The following is a 7,880-nucleotide window of genomic DNA, read 5'->3' on the forward strand; positions in this document are numbered from 1 at the left end:
ATTCAATAAAATAGACGATTACTCTTGTTTTTTTTTTTTTTAAAAGGGGGTGCGGCGGGGAGGAATGAGTTGTATACTGGTAGCCCACACCTGTCATTTTAGCTACTCAGTAAACTCACAACTGGAGCACTGTGGCTCAGTGTCAGCACAGGAAGAACGTTTCTCTGGACTCTGTCTCTACTAAAACTAGCAGAAAGCAGGAATTAGAGGCATGGCTTAAGTGGTAGAACACCACCGTAGCAAGCGGAAAGCTCTGAATTCGAACCCTAGTGTGGCTAAAATGAGGAGGGGAGGGCAGGCGTAGGCTTAAAAATATAGTCTTATATGCTTGTTATGCATTTTCTTACGCCTTACGTACTAGGGAAAGTAATAAGAGAGGAGGCAAACTTCCCCATAAGTATTTAAAATGACGACATTCTGTCCAAACTATAAAAACCATTGTCATCATTCACTGCGGGAAGTATTCAAAAAAAAGTCCTTTTTTGATACAGTTATTGTCATTTTCATCACTCAACTATTATAGAGAAATGAAGACAAATTCAAATATTTCTTTATTCAATGGTCTAACAATAAAACTAAAACCTCACAAGATATATATTACATGTATAGGTACACATATATAAATATAACTTTTTAAATCTATACATTTCTATGATTCACATAGTTTATATTAACATATTTGCTTTCAGACCCCCTAAAATACTTATTTGAAAGTAAAGGGGGCTGGGAATATGGCCTAGTGGCAAGAGTGTTTGCCTCATCTACATGAAGCCTTGGGTTCGATTCCCCAGCAACACATATATAGAAAACGGCCAGAAGTGGCGCTGTGGCTCAGGTGGCAGAGTGCTAGCCTTGAGCAAAAAGAAGCCAGGGACAGTGCTCAGGCCCTGAGTTCAAGCCCCAGGACTGGAAAAAAAAAATCAACAAGTCAAAGAAAATGAATAAAATCTCAGAGCTCGTTTTCTTTTGTGTAATCAGTATCAGTCCTTTGGTTTGCCATTGTATTCTTGAGAAATTTGTCACTCAGTGCTGTTTTCTCAACAACCTACATACTCATTCAAAACTTTTATGCATATTAAAGTTTTGGTTGAATATCACTGTCGGAGAAGCTCCCAGTTTCGTAATGAACAGAACATTCAGAAACACAGTTATAGGAAAGGAGCTTTGGAATGCACAAACACCTTTTTCCTATTCGAATCACCAAACTGCGTATAAACGATAACTATTTAGTCAAAGGAAGCAAAGCAGTTCTTAAGTTCAGTCAGACAAGAGAGTAAGATTACATCTTGACCAATTAATTTACCTGTTTCGAATCAAGTTTTAGATCCTTAACTTCTGTATAGAGCTTCGTCACATATGTTTGAAGTTGTTTCATTTCTTCTTCGTTATACATTTCTTTTGCTCTTAATATTGTCTCAGTGTTTCCAAAATATTGATCATCGTCTTTCTCCACATCTTCGTGTTGTGAGAGAATTCTGCATTTGAATACGCTCATTTAAAAATTCCTACTTTGGTAAATTGATTCCTTTAGATCACATAATTGTTTAGGATGCTATTATTTATTTATTACGCTAAAAACGTCCCATGTCCTCAATATTCTGCTATTTCATGTGTTTTTAATTTCTCACTTGAAATTCTTTTAAAGATCAGGATTGCTGGAAAGCTAATGATGTGTGCGAACCCTAAAGCCCTGTGGTGACTACGACTGGCTCCAGGAGATTTGACATGTGTGCATGGATGACTGATACCAGCAGAAAACCCTGCTTGTTTAGGCTACATGTTTGCCCTGCTGTCGTAATCCTGTCCAAAGACAGGAATGGGTGCTGCTTCCTGGTTTTCTGTTATCCACCCTCTTGGAATGTGCCCTTTCCACCTGTTCTCTTCAGATAGCCCAGGACAATCTTCACATAACAGCAGAGAATCTATAACAGCAGTGAACCGGGGAAACATCTGTGGTTTAACCATGCCTGCTGGTGACTCTCATTCTTTGCTCCGTGGTAGTATTGGAATATTAATTATTTAATATTCAAGTATTAAATATGAGCTATCACTACATGGGCATTTCTTTATTCATTGACTAAGTATCTGTCGTCAGAACCAGCAATAATGAAGAACATCTTGTTAATTGGTGTGGTAATTTCACATAAAGTGCCATTTTGGTAAATATTATAGAAAAGGTATTCTGAATTTTTCAGAAGTTTTAGAAGTTGAAAAATCATACTCACCACTCAGAAATAATTACCCCTCAAGAAAAACAGATAACTAATTTAAGTTATTGTTTACAAATGAGTTTGTATATTAATTTGAAATTTAAGAAGTGAAGGGATGAAGTGGAGAGAACACAATCAAAAGTTCCATATATATCCTCAAAATTGAAGAAAACTAAGGGAAGGGGTGGATTGGGAAGTATAAGTGAGAATGTTGAAAGAGCAAAACACATTGCATTCACAAACGGTTTTGTTGAATGGCAACTCCTCCATACAATTACTTAAAGATAATAAAAATATTTTTAATGGTCATCAATTGGCATTGTTCAAATGGATTTATGGTATCTTCATTCACTTTCCCTTTTTCGTTTACCTACTTCCTTCCACTATGGGAAATGAGTCTGAACAAGAAAAGAGACAGGGTGGGAGAGAACGATGCAAAAGGTGGCCGATTCAGAATATCTGGAGGTGTAGACAGATCATATGCCCCTATGGACCCATTTGAGGCTCAGAAAATATAAGACACAATAAATGATTTTATGACATTGAGTGGCATATATGGGTGGTTTTGACACATGAATACTCATAGTATTATAATCCAATAAAAGAATAAAGAGAGTAATATCTTTTAAAGAAGTTCTATTTTTTTATTTTCAGGTAATACTTTTAAATAATCATATTTATTATAGATAATCTGAAAAATGTATCATTGGAATATTAAGAAGCATAGAATTATTTCAATAATGAAAAGTAATATGTTCTTTTAGCATAGAAATGTATCAATATAAAAGAAAGACATATTGAATATATTTCTCAGAATTTTCCTTCAGTGGTACTTTTTGTTTCTCGCATGTTAAGAATGAAGTTTTATCTCTGTGTCTACCTCAATGGAAGTAGTTTTCTTAGCATATAATAATAGGCCTTTGATTGTGCACACATTACTGAAAATAAGTAAATACATAAAATATACAGCTTTATATCATCCTTAAAATTTGCTGTAGGTTGGAAAATTAGTAATTTCATACTCTTATAATGCAGTTATACACTAATATAAGAATAAATTATATATATTATCTTGACTCCTTTCTAAAATTTCATATATTAAAATATATAATAAACAATATAAATGAATATTTAAATTATGTAAAATACAAATTTTATATAACTCTTAAATTTATGTTTGAGGATTTACTTAAATTAAAAATTGGACATAAAAGTTATATAACATTCTTCCTTGCAGCAATAATTGATAATATTTACAGCAGAAACAAGTCTAAATTCTTATAACTAAGAAAACAGAAGAACTACTATTTACTGTGCTTTTAAATGGCCATTAGAATCATGAGTTGGAAGAGTATGCACTGAAATATTAGAAGTCTCACAGTTGAAAATTGATCATATTATTATAAAAAATGAAACATTCCACAGTAAGAAATTTTCTTCCTGCAAAATCTCAGAAGGCAAGCCAAAACTTTCAAAGATTTTACTTATCTGTATAGTAGTAAATGAATTGTTCCAAGTTTTCTTAATAATACCTCATATGGGAGATTTCATCCAGTTCCATTTCTCCTTCCTCTATTTGAGATTTCACTTCTTCTATGTCCAGTATCTCTTCCTGTGGTCCACTGACCTTATTTTCCATTATTTTAATTTTTCTTGAAAGCAATTCATATTGACTAGTTTTACATTCTATTAGTCTGTCACATAAGTGAAGCAAATCCACAAGATGTAATGAGCCACCTGCATCTGTGTCAAGGAGAAAACAATATAGAAGTAAAAATACTCACATATTCTCCACAGAAAGTACTGTATATTTTTACACAGACTGAACAAATGTACAGTGAATGCCTATGCTGTAAGATGTATTAAACTACGTACTTCAGATAAAACGGATGAACTCTGCTGTTCTTCCTTTCCTTAACGTGTAGCGAGGTGTTCTTATTTACCTTAAAATGAAGGCAAAAGGTAGCCATATGATCCAGCAATGAACAGTTAACCAAAAGATTACAAAGAAGATACAGTAAAGTCACTTGCACAACCATGTTCATTACTGCACTATTCACCATAGCCAAGGTATGGAAACAGTCCAGATGCCCTTCAATGGGTGAATGAGTCAACAAAATGTATTATATTTACATACTGGAATGTCATTCATCCATTCCACTTCTACAGCGCGGTGGGGCTGCCTCTGGCTGTGTTTACCTGAAGAAGGAGGCTGTCCTGCTGTCTGGCCAAAATCTCTGCACTACTGTGGCTCCCTTGGTGAGACTCTCTAACTATAAACTTTTCGCTGGAACACTAAAATTGGTTTCTTGGCGGGAGCTCAGTTAGACCCCGGCTGTACCTCCGCCATCTTCCTCTGATCAGAAGACCTAACTTTGAACTTCATCCTAAGTTGATCCATGGCCACTACCTACTCTGAGTATTTCACTGAGACTACTCACCGTCATCTGTGTCTGTTTCATATGACAGCGCTAAACCAGCATGGTCTTTCAGAACACGTATTTGTTTTCTGACCTGAAAAAATAAATAATTATGCTTTATAAGGTTCTCAAAGTGGCAAAAAAAAATTCTAAAGATACATAGTCCAAGGAGGTATGATGTGACAAAAATACAGAAGCACCAGGACTTCTGAAAGTAACTAATTTCTGTCAAATGGGAACCTTTATCAATAACTTATAAGTACCTTTTCAATGAAAATGAATTCACATCAACAGTTTTTCACCTTGCCTTTTCTAGTATATTTTTATTTATTTATTTATTTATTTATTTATTTTTTTGGCCAGTCCTGGGCCTTGGACTCAGGGCCTGAGCACTGTCCCTGGCTTCTTCCCGCTCAAGGCTAGCACTCTGCCACTTGAGCCACAGCGCCGCTTCTGGCCGTTTTCTGTATATGTGGTGCTGGGGAATCGAACCTAGGGCCTCGTGTATCCGAGGCAGGCACTCTTGCCACTAGGCTATATCCCCAGCCCCTATATTTTTATTTTTTATGGTAGATTAAGTTACCTTTTATAATGTACCTTTCAGTAAAATAGCATTTTCTTTAAGACTTGTAATTATAAGTACTTGTAGAGTTTATTTATAGGAAAAAAGGCAAGTTTAGTCCTTGAAATTGAATATCAAATTGCATAGTTATTGAACAATTTGAAAACCTGTAAGGGCATGTTGAGGAACACTATATTTTAAAAAGAAAAGTCTTTTATTACAGATATGTTTATGTAAGAAGAATAAAACTCCATGCTGAATAGGTAATGCAGATAATTCTAGTAACTTGGTACTATGGCACCTGGTCTTCTTGTCCAACCTTTTCAATGTAATTTTGTATTCTTTTCTTCCTGGTAATGATTAAACAGGATGGTGGTAGGATAGGGCACACCTGTATTTTCTCAGCCCTGCTACATACACTGAGCTTGGGAAGTTGAAGAATTCTCAGATGCAAAAGTGGCTGCTTTAGTCTCTTTACTCTCTCCTGCGTTACCTAAAGTACTTCTGCATTGCTAATTTAAGTTGTGGTGAACCTGACTTTGGAGTCAGCAACCTTTGGTTGGGTCTGTGGATGTTCCTCACGCTCTTTGCTGCCTTCTTCTTTGAGCTGCGTTTAGCAAGAAGCAACAAGAAGACCTGTAGAAGCACACATTCTGCCTCACAGTTCTATCCTGATCTGCAACATGGCTGTCAACGCTCTAGATGGCTTCTTGTGCAAGAAGGTGGTCAATGTGTGGAATATGCCCACAGCAGAAAGGACAACCAGGTTGCTGGGCCCTAAACAGCCTTGTTTTTCCTGGCTTTGGAATGCTCTACAATGGCTCATTCTTCCCTACTCTCACCATTCTGCTAATTCTACAGGTCAGTAGCATAGACGACCCTGATATGGTTATTATGATGTTTCCTATTAACCATTTGAACTGAAACCCTAACAGGACATGTCAAATTTGCTGCCTCTGCGCTTTTTCTCCCTTGACAGCACTACACCCCACAATCCCTCCATCTCCTGCAGGATGAAGTGATTTCCTGGGAGCTACCCCCTTTGGGCAGCAATATCTTCTTTGGCATCTTTCCTCTTGAGGACAGCATACAGCATAGCCCACATCTTATATTCAATCCTCTTAGTCCTTCAAAACCTTCTTTGCTATGGTTTCTGCTCCCTGCCTGCAGGCATAGATGAGAGACCACGTGGCTTTTCCACTCCATATAATATGCCACTAGTCCTGGATTTGAGCAGGACAGTAGGCAAGCGCTAGGTGGCTGAAGGTCTCTAATAGTTCTGCCAGGTGGTGCTGCCCCTGAGGCTTCTCCCAGGACCTCATGGTCCCTAGACTTGCGGGGCGATGCTTCTACACTGCTCGCTAGGGTACACGCTGCTCCCGCCACCAAGCAGACTGTATTCTTCCTTGTATATTACAATACCTGGTGCGTTTGCTTCAATGTTTTCTTATTTGACCTAAAACAAACAAAATATTTTCAGCAAATATTAAATACGCAGAGTACAAATAATATTGACTTCTTATACAACATATCTATAACCTACTTCTGTTTTTGTAGTTCAAAGTAAAAACACTGTCTATAATAGGTTTTACTCTAAAGAAAGTAAACATTCATGAGAAAGAATGATACTAATATACAACAGATTAATTTGCTAGCAATTAGTTTTCCGACAGTCAAGCGGTAGGAAAACCTTGATGCTACTTATATTGTTTGACATAAAGAAGAGTTCTAAGGTGATTTTTGTTGTCACTTAAACAAGGGAAAACTATAATCTATTAAGAATCATTAAATTCCATTTGGAGAACATCATACAAGTAAGTCCTCATATGATCATACATCTTCTTTAATAGCATTAGGAATCATCATTCTCAAGATATTCTATTTTACTATCATGATTTATTATATTCATATTGCAACCATGTTTATATCCTTATATACAATATAGTCATATATACTTATGAATAAAAGTTCAAAGGCAATTTACTTAAAAAAATGTTTCCTAGTGCCAGTGGCTCACACATATAATCAGAGCTAAGGAGGTAGCTGAGACCTAAAAGATCATGGTTCAAAGTCAGTCCAGACTAATAAATTCTTGGGTCTCCACCTCCAACTAACTACCAAAATCTGGGCTTGGCTTAAGTTGTAGAGCACTAGCCAAGCAAACAAAGTGAGCAAGAACAGGAAGGCTTGAGCCCAAGCACTGGTACAAGCAAAAACAAAATCAAATGTTTCCTTTCAATCTATCAGGTAAATACTTAGACAATTCAATACATATGTTTGTCTCTTCTTGTCCATTTCTAATATCATGCAAACTCACGAAAAGCTTCTTCCTAAAAGGAAGTAAATGTTCTTAAATGTCACACTCTTTGGTTGTTTTGCATTCTCTATTGCTTTTCCTAGTCTAAATTCTCAAAAGCATTGTATAGTCTTATCTTCTAGAATCAGACCTCCATGATGACAATTTATTGAAGCTGCTCCTTGACCTATCTTCATCTAAACAATCTTTCAGCAGCACTGATATAGTTGAGTAATTTTTGGTTTTTTTTTTCAGACTACACTATTCAATTTCCAGAAAATTAATTATCATTAACTTTTCTTCAGCTGAAAATAGTTTCCAGTGTTTACCTTCCTTCATCTTGATCTATTTCAGTAGAACTGTGTCCATCTGTCATCTGTACTAGATCACTT

The 7,880-nt window shown here is 36.1% G+C and overlaps 1 protein-coding gene across 1 annotated transcript in view; it reads right to left on the reverse strand.

Moving 5' to 3' along the window:
- The window catches only part of LOC125366879 (ankyrin repeat domain-containing protein 26-like), a 36,793-nt gene extending 31,291 nt beyond the window's left edge, over window positions 1-5,502 (reverse strand). Inside the window, exon 1 of the mRNA XM_048367601.1 lies at window positions 5,494-5,502. The gene's annotated coding sequence lies outside the window, so the exon portion shown is untranslated. The remainder of the gene's footprint in view (window positions 1-5,493) is intronic.
- Window positions 5,503-7,880: the final 2,378 nt, after the last annotated feature.

Source organism: Perognathus longimembris, chromosome 18, assembly GCF_023159225.1.
Source record: "Perognathus longimembris pacificus isolate PPM17 chromosome 18, ASM2315922v1, whole genome shotgun sequence".
NCBI classification, from domain to species: domain Eukaryota; kingdom Metazoa; phylum Chordata; class Mammalia; order Rodentia; family Heteromyidae; genus Perognathus; species Perognathus longimembris.